The sequence below is a fragment of the Symsagittifera roscoffensis genome, chromosome 6 (genome assembly GCF_963678635.1).
Source record: "Symsagittifera roscoffensis chromosome 6, txSymRosc1.1, whole genome shotgun sequence".
NCBI lineage: Eukaryota > Metazoa > Xenacoelomorpha > Acoela > Convolutidae > Symsagittifera > Symsagittifera roscoffensis.
Window position 1 is genome coordinate 33,453,692 of NC_087067.1, and position 17,668 is coordinate 33,471,359.

Here is a 17,668-nt window from a genome sequence, read left to right on the forward strand (position 1 = left end):
GACCCGAATTTCGGCCATTTTGGACGAAAATCGGCCTAAAAGCTAACTTTTCAGTTAGTGCAATTTTTTTTCTTGCATTTTTCAAGAGAATTGGGCTGCCCTCCGCTGTCGCAGAGTGCATTCAAAGAAAACTTATCAAATAGATTTGAATACTTACCTATTTAATAAGTTTATCACAACAATTAGGCTAAAAGCAACTGACAGTATCCTGGCTGGTATTCAATCATATGCCACTTACAGTGGATGTGAGGCTATCATGCCATAGATGGTCATTCAAGGCACCTTGTACACGCTCCATAGGTTTTGACCAGCTGATTTGGCCATAAAACACATTGGGCCAAAAAAATTCCAAACAAGGTCAATTTTCAGTATTTTGTTTGAAATGCATAAATTATAACGTGAGCGTGCAAAATTTTACATGGTATAAGAGCATATTTTTACTCTCGCGCGAGGGCGAGTGTTTTAAAAGTAATGTACATAGACATAAGCTAGTAAGGATATAAATGAAAGCGGAGTAACTCAAATGCCTACGACCATACCATGTTGAATGCACCGGTTCTCGTCCGATCACCGAAGTTAAGCAACATTGGGCCTGGTTAGTACTTGGATGGGAGACCGCCTGGGAACACCAGGTTTTGTAGGCTTTTATTTAAAGCAAAAGTAATTCTTTTACTTTTATGCGCTAAGAGTTATTGCTGTTTAAAATTCGGTGATGTCAAAAAGTTAAGCCTAATCGAGCGTGGTGCAAAAATTTTCAATGGGTCAAATTTTGGCCAAAACAAAAGAAAACCGAAATTTTTTTTTGCAGAATCAATTTTGTGTACAATCAACTGCTGATAGGTCAAAAATAATGGAGATAACTTTTGGGGTCTTTGAGTTATAGCCTTTTGAATTTCGGTGATGTCAAAAAAATAAGCCCAATCGAGCCTGGTGAATTGCGCGAACGGCCATAACTTGCCCAAAAATTTTAAAATTTCCAAATTTTATTATTTGGATCACAAGATCATAGTCAAATCTTGGGGGACTGAGAAAATGAACCAATTTCGTCGGTCCAACACAAAGTTATGAGCTTTTGAAATCTCGGTGATACCAAAAAGTTAAGCCTAATCGAGCGTGGTGCAAAAAATGAAACTTTCAAAATTTTTGTTTTTTTTTCTTTCAAAGTTCATTTTTTTCATCTTGTTTCATAAATTTGAGCTCAGGACAATTCCAACGAGCCCAAAACGACGTTTGTAGCTCAAGTGTACGTGGAGTAATCATCAGTTGAAAATTTGGGGGGACCCGAATTTCGGCCATTTTGGACGAAAATCGACCTAAAAGCTAACTTTTAAGTTAGTGAAATTTTTTTTCTTGCACTTTTCAAGAGAATTGGGCTGCCCTCCGCTGTCGCAGAGTGCATTCAAAGAAAACTTATCAAAAAGATTTGAATACTTACCTATTTAATAAGTTTATCACAACAATTAGGCTAAAAGCAACTGACAGTATCCTGGCTGGTATTCAATCATATGCCACTTACAGTGGATGTGCGGCTATCATGCCATAGATGGTCATTCAAGGCACCTTGTACACGCTCCATAGGTTTTGACCAGCTGATTTGGCCATAAAACACATTGGGCCAAAAAAATTCCAAACAAGGTCAATTTTCAGTATTTTGTTTGAAATGCATAAATTATAACGTGAGCGTGCAAAATTTTACATGGTATAAGAGCAAATTTTTTCATCTCGCGCGAGGGCGAGTGTTTTAAAAGTAATGTACATAGACATAAGCTAGTAAGGATATAAATGAAAGCGGAGTAACTCAAATGCCTACGACCATACCATGTTGAATGCACCGGTTCTCGTCCGATCACCGAAGTTAAGCAACATTGGGCCTGGTTAGTACTTGGATGGGAGACCGCCTGGGAACACCAGGTGTTGTAGGCTTTTATTTAAAGCAAAAGTAATTCTTTTACTTTTATGCGCTAAGAGTTATTGCTGTTTAAAGTTCGGTGATGTCAAAAAGTTAAGCCTAATCGAGCGTGGTGCAAAAATTTTCAATGGGTCAAATTTTGGCCAAAACAAAAAAAAACCGAAGTTTTTTTTTGCAGAATCAATTTTGTGTACAATCAGCTGCTGATAGGTCAAAAATAATGGAGATAACTTTTGGGGTCTTTGAGTTATAGCCTTTTGAATTTCGGTGATGTCAAAAAATTAAGCCCAATCGAGCCTGGTGAATTGCGCGAACGGCCATAACTTGCCCAAAAATTTTAAAATTTCCAAATTTTATTATTTGGATCACAAGACCATAGTCAAATCTTGGGGGACTGAGAAAATGAACCAATTTCGTCGGTCCAACACAAAGTTATGAGCTTTTGAAATCTCGGTGATACCAAAAAGTTAAGCCTAATCGAGCGTGGTGCAAAAAATGAAATTTTCAAAATTTTTGTTTTTTTTTTCGTTCAAAGTTCATTTTTTTCATCTTGTTTCATAAATTTGAGCTCAGGATAATTCCAACGAGCCCAAAACGACGTTTGTAGCTCAAGTGTACGTGGAGTAATCATTAGTTGAAAATTTGGGGGGACCCGAATTTCGGCCATTTTGGACGAAAATCGGCCTAAAAGCTAACTTTCAAGTTAGTGCAATTTTTTTCTTGCATTTTTCAAGAGAATTGGGCTGCCCTCCGCTGTCGCAGAGTGGATTCAAAGAAAACTTATCAAAAAGATTTGAATACTTACCTATTTAATAAGTTTATCACAACAATTAGGCTAAAAGCAACTGACAGTATCCTGACTGGTATTCAATCATATGCCACTTACAGTGGATGTGCGGCTATCATGCCATAGATGGTCATTCAAGGCACCTTGTACACGCTCCATAGGTTTTGACCAGCTGATTTGGCCATAAAACACATTGGGCCAAAAAAATTCCAAACAATGTCAATTTTCAGTATTTTGTTTGAAATGCATAAATTATAACGTGAGCGTGCAAAATTTTACATGGTATAAGAGCATATTTTTACTCTCACGCGAGGGCGAGTGTTTTAAAAGTAATGCACATAGACATAAGCTAGTAAGGATATAAATGAAAGCGGAGTAACTCAAATGCCTACGACCATACCATGTTGAATGTACCGGTTCTCGTCCGATCACCGAAGTTAAGCAACATTGGGCCTGGTTAGTACTTGGATGGGAGACCGCCTGGGAACACCAGGTGTTGTAGGCTTTTATTTAAAGCAAAAGTAATTCTTTTACTTTTATGCGCTAAGAGTTATTGCTGTTTAAAGTTCGGTGATGTCAAAAAGTTAAGCCTAATCGAGCGTGGTGCAAAAATTTTCAACGGGTCAAATTTTGGCCAAAACAAAAGAAAACCGAAATTTTTTTTTGCAGTATCAATTTTGTGTACAATCAGCTGCTGATAGGTCAAAAATAATGGAGATAACTTTTGGGGTCTTTGAGTTATAGCCTTTTGAATTTCGGTGATTTCAAAAAAATAAGCCCAATCGAGCCTGGTGAATTGCGCGAACGGCCATAACTTGCCCAAAAATTTTAAAATTTCCAAATTTTATTATTTGGATCACAAGATCATAGTCAAATCTTGGGAGACTGAGAAAATGAACCAATTTCGTCGGTCCAACACAAAGTTATAAGCTTTTGAAATCTCGGTGATACCAAAAAGTTAAGCCTAATCGAGCGTGGTGCAAAAAATGAAATTTTCAAAATTTTTGTTTTTTTTTTCGTTCAAAGTTCATTTTTTTCATCTTGTTTCATAAATTTGAGCTCAGGAAAATTCCAACGAGCCCAAAACGACGTTTGTAGCTCAAGTGTACGTGGAGTAATCATCAGTTGAAAATTTGGGGGGACCCGAATTTCGGCCATTTTGGAGAAAATCGGCCGAAAAGCTAACTTTTAAGTTAGTGCAATTTTTTTTCTTGCATTTTTCAAGAGAATTGGGCTGCCCTACGCTGTCGCAGAGTGCATTCAAAGAAAACTTATCAAATAGATTTGAATACTTACAATTAGGCTAAAAGCAACTGACAGTATCCTGGCTGGTATTCAATCATATGCCACTTACAGTGGATGTGCGGCTATCATGCCATAGATGGTCATTCAAGGCACCTTGTACACGCTCCATAGGTTTTGACCAGCTGATTTGGCCATAAAACACATTGGGCCAAAAAAATTCCAAACAATGTCAATTTTCAGTATTTTGTTTGAAATGCATAAATTATAACGTGAGCGTGCAAAATTTTACATGGTATAAGAGCATATTTTTTACTTTCGCGCGAGGGCGAGAGTTTTAAAAGTAATGTACACAGACATAAGCTAGTAAGGATATAAATGAAAGCGGAGTAACTCAAATGCCTACGACCATACCATGTTGAATGCACCGGTTCTCGTCCGATCACCGAAGTTAAGCAACATTGGGCCTGGTTAGTACTTGGATGGGAGACCGCCTGGGAACACCAGGTGTTGTAGGTTTTTATTTAAAGCAAAAGTAATTCTTTTACTTTTCTGCGCTAAGAGTTATTGCTGTTTAAAGTTCGGTGATGTCAAAAAGTTAAGCCTAATCGAGCGTGGTGCAAAAATATTCAATGGGTCAAATTTTGGCCAAAACAAAAAAAAAACCGAAAAATTATTTTTGCAGTATCAATTTTGTGTACAATCAGCTGCTGATAGGTCAAAAATAATGGAGATAACTTTTGGGGTCTTTGAGTTATAGCCTTTTGAATTTCGGTGATTTCAAAAAAATAAGCCCAATCGAGCCTGGTGAATTGCGCGAACGGCCATAACTTGCCCAAAAATTTTAAAATTTCCAAATTTTATTATTTGGATCACAAGATCATAGTCAAATCTTGGGGGACTGAGAAAATGAACCAATTTCGTCGGTCCAACACAAAGTTATAAGCTTTGGAAATCTCGATGATACCAAAAAGTTAAGCCTAATCGAGCGTGGTGCAAAAAATGAAATTTTCAAAATTTTTGTTTTTTTTTCGTTCAAAGTTCATTTTTTTCATCTCGTTTCATAATTTTGAGCTCAGGAAAATTACAACGAGCCCAAAACGACGTTTGTAGCTCAAGTGTACGTGGAGTAATCATCAGTTGAAAATTTGGGGGGACCCGAATTTCGGCCATTTTGGAGAAAATCGGCCTAAAAGCTAACTTTTACGTTAGTGCAATTTTTTTTCTTGTATTTTTCAAGAGAATTGGGCTGCCCTCCGCTGTCGCAGAGTGCATTCAAAGAAAACTTATCAAATAGATTTGAATACTTACCTATTTAATAAGTTTATCACAACAATTAGGCTAAAAGCAACTGACAGTATCCTGACTGGTATTCAATCATATGCCACTTACAGTGGATGTGCGGCTATCATGCCATAGATGGTCATTCAAGGCACCCTGTACACGCTCCATAGGTTTTGACCAGCTGATTTGGCCATAAAACACATTTGGGCCAAAAAAATTCCAAACAATGTCAATTTTCAGTATTTTGTTTGAAATGCATAAATTATAACGTGAGCGTGCAAAATTTTACATGATGTAAGAGCATATTTTTACTCTCGCGCGAGGGCGAGGTTTTTTAAAAGTAATGTGCATAGACATAAGCTAGTAAGGATATAAATGAAAGCGGAGTAACTCAAATGCCTACGACCATACCATGTTGAATGCACCGGTTCTTGTCCGATCACCGAAGTTAAGCAACATTGGGCCTGGTTAGTACTTGGATGGGAGACCGCCTGGGAACACCAGGTGTTGTAGGCTTTTATTTAGAGCAAAAGTAATTCTTTTACTTTTATGCGCTAAGAGTTATTGCTGTTTAAAGTTCGGTGATGTCAAAAAGTTAAGCCTAATCGAGCGTGGTGCAAAAATTGTCAATGGGTCAAATTTTGGCCAAAACAAAAGAAAACCGATAAATTTCTTTTGCAGTATCAATTTTGTGTACAATCAGCTGCTGATAGGTCAAAAATAATGGAGATAACTTTTGGGGTCTTTGAGTTATAGCCTTTTGAATTTCGGTGATGTCAAAAAAATAAGCCCAATCGAGCCTGGTGAATTGCGCTAACGGCCATAACTTGCCCAAAAATTTTAAAATTTCCAAATTTAATTATTTGGATCACAAGATCACGTCGGTCCAACACAAAGTTATAAGCTTTTGAAATCTCGGTGATACCAAAAAGTTAAGCCTAATCGAGCGTGGTGCAAAAAATGAAATTTTCAAAATTTTTGTTTTTTTTTCGTTCAAAGTTCATTTTTTTCATCTCGTTTCATAAATTTGAGCTCAGGACAATTCCAACGAGCCCAAAACGACGTTTGTAGCTCAAGTGTACGTGGAGTAATCATCAGTTGAAAATTTGGGGGGACCCGAATTTCGGCCATTTTGGAGAAAATCGGCCTAAAAGCTAACTTTTAAGTTAGTGCAATTTTTTTTCTTGCATTTTTCAAGAGAATTGGGCTGCCCTACGCTGTCGCAGAGTGCATTCAAAGAAAACTTATCAAATAGATTTGAATACTTACAATTAGGCTAAAAGCAACTGACAGTATCCTGGCTGGTATTCAATCATATGCCACTTACAGTGGATGTGCGGCTATCATGCCATAGATGGTCATTCAAGGCACCTTGTACACGCTCCATAGGTTTTGACCAGCTGATTTGGCCATAAAACACATTGGGCCAAAAAAATTCCAAACAATGTCAATTTTCAGTATTTTGTTTGAAATGCATAAATTATAACGTGAGCGTGCAAAATTTTACATGGTATAAGAGCATATTTTTTACTTTCGCGCGAGGGCGAGAGTTTTAAAAGTAATGTACACAGACATAAGCTAGTAAGGATATAAATGAAAGCGGAGTAACTCAAACGCCTACGACCATACCATGTTGAATGCACCGGTTCTCGTCCGATCACCGAAGTTAAGCAACATTGGGCCTGGTTAGTACTTGGATGGGAGACCGCCTGGGAACACCAGGTGTTGTAGGCTTTTATTTAAAGCAAAAGTAATTCTTTTACTTTTCTGCGCTAAGAGTTATTGCTGTTTAAAGTTCGGTGATGTCAAAAAGTTAAGCCTAATCGAGCGTGGTGCAAAAATATTCAATGGGTCAAATTTTGGCCAAAACAAAAAAAAAAAACCGAAAAATTATTTTTGCAGTATCAATTTTGTGTACAATCAGCTGCTGATAGGTCAAAAATAATGGAGATAACTTTTGGGGTCTTTGAGTTATAGCCTTTTGAATTTCGGTGATTTCAAAAAAATAAGCCCAATCGAGCCTGGTGAATTGCGCGAACGGCCATAACTTGCCCAAAAATTTTAAAATTTCCAAATTTTATTATTTGGATCACAAGATCATAGTCAAATCTTGGGAGACTGAGAAAATGAACCAATTTCGTCGGTCCAACACAAAGTTATAAGCTTTTGAAATCTCGGTGATACCAAAAAGTTAAGCCTAATCGAGCGTGGTGCAAAAAATGAAATTTTCAAAATTTTTGTTTTTTTTTCGTACAAAGTTCATTTTTTTCATCTCGTTTCATAAATTTTAGCTCAGGACAATTCCAACGAGCCCAAAACGACGTTTGTAGCTCAAGTGTACGTGGAGTAATCATCAGTTGAAAATTTGGGGGGACCCGAATTTCGGCCATTTTGGACGAAAATCGGCCTAAAAGCTAACTTTTACGTTAGTGCAATTTTTTTTCTTGTATTTTTCAAGAGAATTGGGCTGCCCTCCGCTGTCGCAGAGTGCATTCAAAGAAAACTTATCAAATAGATTTGAATACTTACCTATTTAATAAGTTTATCACAACAATTAGGCTAAAAGCAACTGACAGTATCCTGGCTGGTATTCAATCATATGCCACTTACAGTGGATGTGCGGCTATCATGCCATAGATGGTCATTCAAGGCACCTTGTACACGCTCCATAGGTTTTGACCAGCTGATTTGGCCATAAAACACATTTTGGCCAAAAAAATTCCAAACAATGTCAATTTTCAGTATTTTGTTTGAAATGCATAAATTATAACGTGAGCGTGCAAAATTTTACATGGTATAAGAGCATATTTTTACTCTCGCGCGAGGGCGAGTGTTTTAAAAGTAATGTACATAGACATAAGCTAGTAAGGATATAAATGAAAGCGGAGTAACTCAAATGCCTACGACCATACCATGTTGAATGCACCGGTTCTCGTCCGATCACCGAAGTTAAGCAACATTGGGCCTGGTTAGTACTTGGATGGGAGACCGCCTGGGAACACCAGGTGTTGTAGGCTTTTATTTAAAGCAAAAGTAATTCTTTTACTTTTTTGCGCTAAGAGTTATTGCTGTTTAAATTCGGTGATGTCAAAAAATTAAGCCTAATCGAGCGTGGTGCAAAAATTTTCAATGGGTCAAATTTTGGCCAAAACAAAAGAAAACCGAAATTTTTTTTTTGCAGTATCAATTTTGTGTACAATCAGCTGCTGATAGGTCAAAAATAATGGAGATAACTTTTGGGGTGTTTGAGTTATAGCCTTTTGAATTTCGGTGATGTCAAAAAAATAAGCCCAATCGAGCCTGGTGAATTGCGCGAACGGCCATAACTTGCCCAAAAAATTAAAATTTCCAAATTTCATTATTTGGATCACAAGATCATAGTCCAATCTTGGGGGACTGAGAAAATGAACCAGTTTCGTCGGTCCAACACAAAGTTATAAGCTTTTGAAATCTCGGTGATACCAAAAAGTTAAGCCTAATCGAGCGTGGTGCAAAAAATGAAATTTTCAAAATTTTTGTTTTTTTTTCGTTCAAAGTTCATTTTTTTCATCTCCTTTCATAAATTTGAGCTCAGGAAAATTCCAACGAGCCCAAAACGACGTTTGTAGCTCAAGTGTACGTGGAGTAATCATCAGTTGAAAATTTGGGGGGACCCGAATTTCGGCCATTTTGGAGAAAATCGGCCTAAAAGCTAACTTTTAAGTTAGTGCAATTTTTTTTCTTGTATTTTTCAAGAGAATTGGGCTGTCCTCCGCTGTCGCAGAGTGCATTCAAAGAAAACTTATCAAATAGATTTGAATACTTACCTATTTAATAAGTTTATCACAACAATTAGGCTAAAAGCAACTGACAGTATCCTGGCTGGTATTCAATCATATGCCACTTACAGTGGATGTGCGGCTATCATGCCATAGATGGTCATTCAAGGCACCTTGTACACGCTCCATAGGTTTTGACCAGCTGATTTGGCGATAAAACACATTTTGGCCAAAAAAATTCCAAACAATGTCAATTTTCAGTATTTTGTTTGAAATGCATAAATTATAACGTGAGCGTGCAAAATTTTACATGGTATAAGAGCATATTTTTACTCTCGCGCGAGGGCGAGTGTTTTAAAAGTAATGTACATAGACATAAGCTAGTAAGGATATAAATGAAAGCGGAGTAACTCAAATGCCTACGACCATACCATGTTGAATGCACCGGTTCTCGTCCGATCACCGAAGTTAAGCAACATTGGGCCTGGTTAGTACTTGGATGGGAGACCGCCTGGGAACACCAGGTGTTGTAGGCTTTTATTTAAAGCAAAAGTAATTCTTTTACTTTTTTGCGCTAAGAGTTATTGCTGTTTAAAGTTCGGTGATGTCAAAAAATTAAGCCTAATCGAGCGTGGTGCAAAAATTTTCAATGGGTCAAATTTTGGCCAAAACAAAAGAAAACCGAAATTTTTTTTTTGCAGTATCCATTTTGTGAACAATCAGCTGCTGATAGGTCAAAAATAATGGAGATAACTTTTGGGGTGTTTGAGTTATAGCCTTTTGAATTTCGGTGATGTCAAAAAAATAAGCCCAATCGAGCCTGGTGAATTGCGCGAACGGCCATAACTTGCCCAAAAAATTAAAATTTCCAAATTTTATTATTTGGATCACAAGATCATAGTCCAATCTTGGGGGACTGAGAAAATGAACCAATTTCGTCGGTCCAACACAAAGTTATAAGCTTTTGAAATCTCGGTGATACCAAAAAGTTAAGCCTAATCGAGCGTGGTGCAAAAAATGAAATTTTCAAAATTTTTGTTTTTTTTTCGTTCAAAGTTCATTTTTTTCACCTCGTTTCATAAATTTGAGCTCAGGAAAATTCCAACGAGCCCAAAACGACGTTTGTAGCTCAAGTGTACGTGGAGTAATCATCAGTTGAAAATTTGGGGGGACCCGAATTTCGGCTATTTTGGAGAAAATCGGCCTAAAAGCTAACTTTTAAGTTAGTGCAATTTTTTTTCTTGTATTTTTCAAGAGAATTGGGCTGCCCTCCGCTGTCGCAGAGTGCATTCAAAGAAAACTTATCAAATAGATTTGAATACTTACCTATTTAATAAGTTTATCACAACAATTAGGCTAAAAGCAACTGACAGTATCCTGGCTGGTATTCAATCATATGCCACTTACAGTGGATGTGCGGCTATCATGCCATAGATGGTCATTCAAGGCACCTTGTACACGCTCCATAGGTTTTGACCAGCTGATTTGGCCATAAAACACATTTTGGCCAAAAAAATTCCAAACAATGTCAATTTTCAGTATTTTGTTTGAAATGCATAAATTATAACGTGAGCGTGCAAAATTTTACATGGTATAAGAGCATATTTTTACTCTCGCGCGAGGGCGAGTGTTTTAAAAGTAATGTACATAGACATAAGCTAGTAAGGATACAAATGAAAGCGGAGTAACTCAAATGCCTACGACCATACCATGTTGAATGCACCGGTTCTCGTCCGATCACCGAAGTTAAGCAACATTGGGCCTGGTTAGTACTTGGATGGGAGACCGCCTGGGAACACCAGGTGTTGTAGGCTTTTATTTAAAGCAAAAGTAATTCTTTTACTTTTTTGCGCTAAGAGTTATTGCTGTTTAAAGTTCGGTGATGTCAAAAAATTAAGCCTAATCGAGCGTGGTGCAAAAATTTTCAATGGGTCAAATTTTGGGCAAAACAAAAGAAAACCGAAAATTTTTTTTTGCAGTATCAATTTTGTGTAAAATCAGCTGCTGATAGGTCAAAAATAATGGAGATAACTTTTGGGGTGTTTGAGTTATAGCCTTTTGAATTTCGGTGATGTCAAAAAAATAAGCCCAATCGAGCCTGGTGAATTGCGCGAACGGCCATAACTTGGCCAAAAATTTTAAAATTTCCAAATTTTATTATTTGGATCACAAGATCATAGTCCAATCTTGGGGGACTGAGAAAATGAACCAATTTCGTCGGTCCAACACAAAGTTATAAGCTTTTGAAATCTCGGTGATACCAAAAAGTTAAGCCTAATCGAGCGTGGTGCAAAAAATGAATTTTTCAAAATTTTTGTTTTTTTTTCGTTCAAAGTTCATTTTTTTCATCTCGTTTCATAAATTTGAGCTCAGGAAAATTCCAACGAGCCCAAAACGACGTTTGTAGCTCAAGTGTACGTGGAGTAATCATCAGTTGAAAATTTGGGGGGACCCGAATTTCGGCCATTTTGGAGAAAATCGGCCTAAAAGCTACTTTTTAAGTTAGTGCAATTTTTTTTCTTTTATTTTTCAACAGAATTGGGCTGCCCTCCGCTGTCGCAGAGTGCATTCAAAGAAAACTTATCAAATAGATTTTAATACTTACCTATTTAATAAGTTTATCACAACAATTAGGCTAAAAGCAACTGACAGTATCCTGGCTGGTATTCAATCATATGCCACTTACAGTGGATGTGCGGCTATCATGCCATAGATGGTCATTCAAGGCACCTTGTACACGCTCCATAGGTTTTGACCAGCTGATTTGGCCATAAAACACATTTTGGCCAAAAAAATTCCAAACAATGTCAATTTTCATTATTTTGTTTGAAATGCATAAATTATAACGTGAGCGTGCAAAATTTTACATGGTGTAAGAGCATATTTTTACTCTCGCGCGAGGGCGAGTGTTTTAAAAGTAATGTACATAGACATAAGCTAGTAAGGATACAAATGAAAGCGGAGTAACTCAAATGCCTACGACCATACCATGTTGAATGCACCGGTTCTCGTCCGATCACCGAAGTTAAGCAACATTGGGCCTGGTTAGTACTTGGATGGGAGACCGCCTGGGAACACCAGGTGTTGTAGGCTTTTATTTAAAGCAAAAGTAATACTTTTACTTTTTTGCGCTAAGAGTTATTGCTGTTTAAAGTTCGGTGATGTCAAAAAATTAAGCCTAATCGAGCGTGGTGCAAAAATTTTCAATGGGTCAAATTTTGGGCAAAACAAAAGAAAACCGAAAATTTTTTTTTGCAGTATCAATTTTGTGTAAAATCAGCTGCTGATAGGTCAAAAATAATGGAGATAACTTTTGGGGTGTTTGAGTTATAGCCTTTTGAATTTCGGTGATGTCAAAAAAATAAGCCCAATCGAGCCTGGTGAATTGCGCGAACGGCCATAACTTGGCCAAAAATTTTAAAATTTCCAAATTTTATTATTTGGATCACAAGATCATAGTCCAATCTTGGGGGACTGAGAAAATGAACCAATTTCGTCGGTCCAACACAAAGTTATAAGCTTTTGAAATCTCGGTGATACCAAAAAGTTAAGCCTAATCGAGCGTGGTGCAAAAAATGAATTTTTCAAAATTTTTGTTTTTTTTTCGTTCAAAGTTCATTTTTTTCATCTCGTTTCATAAATTTGAGCTCAGGAAAATTCCAACGAGCCCAAAACGACGTTTGTAGCTCAAGTGTACGTGGAGTAATCATCAGTTGAAAATTTGGGGGGACCCGAATTTCGGCCATTTTGGAGAAAATCGGCCTAAAAGCTACTTTTTAAGTTAGTGCAATTTTTTTTCTTTTATTTTTCAACAGAATTGGGCTGCCCTCCGCTGTCGCAGAGTGCATTCAAAGAAAACTTATCAAATAGATTTTAATACTTACCTATTTAATAAGTTTATCACAACAATTAGGCTAAAAGCAACTGACAGTATCCTGGCTGGTATTCAATCATATGCCACTTACAGTGGATGTGCGGCTATCATGCCATAGATGGTCATTCAAGGCACCTTGTACACGCTCCATAGGTTTTGACCAGCTGATTTGGCCATAAAACACATTTTGGCCAAAAAAATTCCAAACAATGTCAATTTTCATTATTTTGTTTGAAATGCATAAATTATAACGTGAGCGTGCAAAATTTTACATGGTGTAAGAGCATATTTTTACTCTCGCGCGAGGGCGAGTGTTTTAAAAGTAATGTACATAGACATAAGCTAGTAAGGATATAAATGAAAGCGGAGTAACTCAAATGCCTACGACCATACCATGTTGAATGCACCGGTTCTCGTCCGATCACCGAAGTTAAGCAACATTGGGCCTGGTTAGTACTTGGATGGGAGACCGCCTGGGAACACCAGGTGTTGTAGGCTTTTATTTAAAGCAAAAGTAATTCTTTTACTTTTATGCGCTAAGAGTTATTGCTGTTTAAAGTTCGGTGATGTCAAAAAGTTAAGCCTAATCGAGCGTGGTGCAAAAATTTTCAATGGGTCAAATTTTGGCCAAAACAAAAGAAAACCGAAAAATTTCTTTTGCAGTATCAATTTTGTGTACAATCAGCTGCTGATAGGTCAAAAATAATGGAGATAACTTTTGGGGTCTTTGAGTTATAGCCTTTTGAATTTCGGTGATGTCAAAAAAATAAGCCCAATCGAGCCTGGTGAATTGCGCGAACGGCCATAACTTGCCCAAAAATTTTAAAATTTCCAAATTTTATTATTTGGATCACAAGATCATAGTCAAATCTTGGGGGACTGAGAAAATGAACCAATTTTGTCGGTCCAACACAAAGTTATAAGCTTTTGAAATCTCGGTGATACCAAAAAGTTAAGCCTGATCGAGCGTGGTGCAAAAAATGAAATTTTCAAAATTTTTGTTTTTTTTTCGTTCAAAGTTCATTTTTTTTCATCTTGTTTCAGAAATTTGAGCTCAGGACAATTCCAACGAGCCCAAAACGACGTTTGTAGCTCAAGTGTACGTGGAGTAATCATCAGTTGAAAATTTAGGGGGACCCGAATTTCGGCCATTTTGGACGAAAATCGGCCTAAAAGCTAAGTGCAATTTTTTTTCTTGCATTTTTCAAGAGAATTGGGCTGCCCTCCGCTGTCGCAGAGTGCATTCAAAGAAAACTTATCAAATAGATTTGAATACTTACCTATTTAATAAGTTTATCACAACAATTAGGCTAAAAGCAACTGACAGTATCCTGGCTGGTATTCAATCATATGCCACTTACAGTGGATGTGCGGCTATCATGCCATAGATGGTCATTCAAGGCACCTTGTACACGCTCCATTGGTTTTGACCAGCTGATTTGGCCATAAAACACATTGGGCCAAAAAAATTCCAAACAATGTCAATTTTCAGTATTTTGTTTGAAATGCATAAATTATAACGTGAGCGTGCAAAATTTTACATGGTATAAGAGCATATTTTTACTCTCGCGCGAGGGCGAGTGTTTTAAAAGTAATGTACATAGACATAAGCTAGTAAGGATATAAATGAAAGCGGAGTAACTCAAATGCCTACGACCATACCATGTTGAATGCACCGGTTCTCGTCCGATCACCGAAGTTAAGCAACATTGGGCCTGGTTAGTACTTGGATGGGAGACCGCCTGGGAACACCAGGTGTTGTAGGCTTTTATTTAAAGCAAAAGTAATTCTTTTACTTTTTTGCGCTAAGAGTTATTGCTGTTTAAAGTTCGGTGATGTCAAAAAATTAAGCCTAATCAAGCGTGGTGCAAAAATTTTCAATGGGTCAAATTTTGGCCAAAACAAAAGAAAACCGAAATTTTTTTTTTGCAGTATCAATTTTGTGTACAATCAGCTGCTGATAGGTCAAAAATAATGGAGATAACTTTTGGGGTCTTTGAGTTATAGCCTTTTGAATTTCGGTGATGTCAAAAAAATAAGCCCAATCGAGCCTGGTGAATTGCGCGAACGGCCATAACTTGCCCAAAAATTTTAAAATTTCCAAATTTTATTATTTGGATCACAAGATCATAGTCCAATCTTGGGGGACTGAGAAAATGAACCAATTTCGTCGGTCCAACACAAAGTTATAAGCTTTTGAAATCTCGGTGATACCAAAAAGTTAAGCCTAATCGAGCGTGGTGCAAAAAACGAAATTTTCAAAAATTTTTTTTTCAAAGTTCATTTTTTTCATCTTGTTTCATAAATTTGAGCTCAGGACAATTCCAACGAGCCCAAAACGACGTTTGTAGCTCAAGTGTACGTGGAGTAATCATCAGTTGAAAATTTGGGGGGACCCGAATTTCTGCCATTTTGGAGAAAATCGGCCTAAAAGCTAACTTTTAAGTTATTGCAATTTTTTTTCTTGTATTTTTCAAGAGAATTGGGCTGCCCTCTGCTGTCGCAGAGTGCATTCAAAGAAAACTTATCAAATTGATTTGAATACTTACCTATTTAATAAGTTTATCACAACAATTAGGCTAAAAGCAACTGACAGTATCCTGGCTGGTATTCAATCATATGCCACTTACAGTGGATGTGCGGCTATCATGCCATAGATGGTCATTCAAGGCACCTTGTACACGCTCCATAGGTTTTGATCAGCTGCTTTGGCCATAAAACACATTGGGCCAAAAAAATTCCAAACAATGTCAATTTTCAGTATTTTGTTTGAAATGCATAAATTATAACGTGAGCGTGCAAAATTTTACATGGCATAAGAGCATATTTTTACTCTCGCGCGAGGGCGAGTGTTTTAAAAGTAATGTACATAGACATAAGCTAGTAAGGATATAAATGAAAGCGGAGTAACTCAAATGCCTACGACCATACCATGTTGAATGCACCGGTTTTCGTCCGATCACCGAAGTTAAGCAACATTGGGCCTGGTTAGTACTTGGATGGGAGACCGCCTGGGAACACCAGGTGTTGTAGGCTTTTATTTAAAGCAAAAGTAAATATTTTACTTTTATGCGCTAAGAGTTATTGCTGTTTAAATTTCGGTGATGTCAAAAAGTTAAGCCTAATCGAGCGTGGTGCAAAAATTTTCAATGGGTCAAATTTTGGCCAAAACAAAAGAAAACCGAAATTTTTTTTTTGCAGTATCAATTTTGTGTACAATCAGCTGCTGATAGGTCAAAAATAATGGAGATAACTTTTGGGGTCTTTGAGTTATAGCCTTTTGAATTTCGGTGATTTCAAAAAAATAAGCCCAATCGAGCCTGGTGAATTGCGCGAACGGCCATAACTTGCCCAAAAATTTTAAAATTTCCAAATTTTATTATTTGGATCACAAGATCATAGTCAAATCTTGGGAGACTGAGAAAATAAACCAATTTCGTCGGTCCAACACAAAGTTATAAGCTTTTGAAATCTCGGTGATACCAAAAAGTTAAGCCTAATCGAGCGTGGTGCAAAAAATGAAATTTTCAAAATTTTTTTTTTCTTTTCGTTCAAAGTTCATTTTTGTCATCTCGTTTCATAAATTTGAGCTCAGGACAATTCCAACGAGCCCAACACGACGTTTGTAGCTCAAGTGTACGTGGAGTAATCATCAGTTGAAAATTTGGGGGGACCCGAATTTCGGCCATTTTGGACGAAAATCGGCCTAAAAGCTAACTTTTAAGTTAGTGCAATTTTTTTTCTTGCATTTTTCAAGAGAATTGGGCTGCCCTCCGCTGTCTCAGAGTGCATTCAAAGAAAACTTATCAAATAGATTTGAATACTTACCTATTTAATAAGTTTATCACAACAAGTAGGCTAAAAGCAACTGACAGTATCCTGGCTGGTATTCAATCATATGCCACTTACAGTGGATGTGCGGCTATCATGCCATAGATGGTCATTCAAGGCACCTTGTACACGCTCCATAGGTTTTGACCAGCTGATTTGGCCATAAAACACATTGGGCCAAAAAAATTCCAAACAATGTCAATTTTCAGTTTTTTGTTTGAAATGCATAAATTATAACGTGAGCGTGCAAAATTTTACATGGTATAAGAGCATATTTTTACTTTCGCGCGAGGGCGAGTGTTTTAAAAGTAATGTACATAGACATAAGCTAGTAAGGATATAAATGAAAGCGGAGTAACTCAAATGCCTACGACCATACCATGTTGAATGCACCGGTTCTCGTCTGATCACCGAAGTTAAGCAACATTGGGCCTGGTTAGTACTTGGATGGGAGACCGCCTGGGAACACCAGGTGTTGTAGGCTTTTGTTTAAAGCAAAAGTAATTCTTTTACTTTTATGCGCTAAGAGTTATTGCTGTTTAAAGTTCGGTGATGTCAAAAAGTTAAGCCTAATCGAGCGTGGTGCAAAACTTTTCAATGGGTCAAATTTTGGCCAAAACAAAAGAAAACCGAAAAATTTCTTTTGCAGTATCAACTTTGTGTACAATCAGCTGGAGATAACTTTTGGGGTCTTTGAGTTATAGCCTTTTGAATTTCGGTGATGTCAAAAAAATAAGCCCAATCGAGCCTGGTGAAATGCGCGAACGGCCATAACTTGCCCAAAAATTTTAAAATTTCCAAATTTTATTATTTGGATCACAAGATCATGGGTGGGATACACTTTGTTCCAGACCTTGAAAAGGTCAAAGCATCCAATTGATTCGAAAATGTTGCAAATTATTTGATATCTTTGGACCCGCCGGTCACTACGATGTACTTGATCGGCAGTTAAAATCACCCCCAACCAAAATCAATGTATCTCT

The 17,668-nt window shown here is 37.2% G+C and overlaps 14 non-coding genes across 14 annotated transcripts; all 14 read left to right on the top strand.

The window, feature by feature from the left end:
• Positions 1-525: 525 nt before the first annotated feature.
• Positions 526-644, top strand: LOC134849085 (5S ribosomal RNA). The gene has a single exon (XR_010163127.1). It is a non-coding gene; the product is annotated as a 5S ribosomal RNA (ribosomal RNA).
• A 1,160-nt stretch (positions 645-1,804) lies between these two features.
• On the top strand, positions 1,805-1,923 carry LOC134849771 (5S ribosomal RNA). The gene has a single exon (XR_010163773.1). It is a non-coding gene; the product is annotated as a 5S ribosomal RNA (ribosomal RNA).
• Positions 1,924-3,082: 1,159 nt separating this feature from the next.
• Positions 3,083-3,201, top strand: LOC134848921 (5S ribosomal RNA). The gene has a single exon (XR_010162972.1). It is a non-coding gene; the product is annotated as a 5S ribosomal RNA (ribosomal RNA).
• A 1,137-nt stretch (positions 3,202-4,338) lies between these two features.
• On the top strand, positions 4,339-4,457 carry LOC134850228 (5S ribosomal RNA). The gene has a single exon (XR_010164198.1). It is a non-coding gene; the product is annotated as a 5S ribosomal RNA (ribosomal RNA).
• A 1,162-nt stretch (positions 4,458-5,619) lies between these two features.
• Positions 5,620-5,738, top strand: LOC134849069 (5S ribosomal RNA). Its single transcript, XR_010163112.1, has one exon. It is a non-coding gene; the product is annotated as a 5S ribosomal RNA (ribosomal RNA).
• A 1,099-nt stretch (positions 5,739-6,837) lies between these two features.
• Positions 6,838-6,956, top strand: LOC134849783 (5S ribosomal RNA). Its single transcript, XR_010163779.1, has one exon. It is a non-coding gene; the product is annotated as a 5S ribosomal RNA (ribosomal RNA).
• A 1,164-nt stretch (positions 6,957-8,120) lies between these two features.
• On the top strand, positions 8,121-8,239 carry LOC134849795 (5S ribosomal RNA). The gene has a single exon (XR_010163784.1). It is a non-coding gene; the product is annotated as a 5S ribosomal RNA (ribosomal RNA).
• A 1,158-nt stretch (positions 8,240-9,397) lies between these two features.
• Positions 9,398-9,516, top strand: LOC134849797 (5S ribosomal RNA). Its single transcript, XR_010163786.1, has one exon. It is a non-coding gene; the product is annotated as a 5S ribosomal RNA (ribosomal RNA).
• Positions 9,517-10,675: 1,159 nt separating this feature from the next.
• Positions 10,676-10,794, top strand: LOC134849799 (5S ribosomal RNA). The gene has a single exon (XR_010163787.1). It is a non-coding gene; the product is annotated as a 5S ribosomal RNA (ribosomal RNA).
• Positions 10,795-11,954: 1,160 nt separating this feature from the next.
• LOC134849800 (5S ribosomal RNA) lies at positions 11,955-12,073 on the top strand. Its single transcript, XR_010163788.1, has one exon. It is a non-coding gene; the product is annotated as a 5S ribosomal RNA (ribosomal RNA).
• A 1,160-nt stretch (positions 12,074-13,233) lies between these two features.
• Positions 13,234-13,352, top strand: LOC134849801 (5S ribosomal RNA). Its single transcript, XR_010163789.1, has one exon. It is a non-coding gene; the product is annotated as a 5S ribosomal RNA (ribosomal RNA).
• A 1,150-nt stretch (positions 13,353-14,502) lies between these two features.
• LOC134849802 (5S ribosomal RNA) lies at positions 14,503-14,621 on the top strand. The gene has a single exon (XR_010163790.1). It is a non-coding gene; the product is annotated as a 5S ribosomal RNA (ribosomal RNA).
• Positions 14,622-15,771: 1,150 nt separating this feature from the next.
• On the top strand, positions 15,772-15,890 carry LOC134848979 (5S ribosomal RNA). The gene has a single exon (XR_010163026.1). It is a non-coding gene; the product is annotated as a 5S ribosomal RNA (ribosomal RNA).
• Positions 15,891-17,050: 1,160 nt separating this feature from the next.
• On the top strand, positions 17,051-17,169 carry LOC134850188 (5S ribosomal RNA). Its single transcript, XR_010164159.1, has one exon. It is a non-coding gene; the product is annotated as a 5S ribosomal RNA (ribosomal RNA).
• The last annotated feature ends 499 nt before the right edge of the window (positions 17,170-17,668 follow it).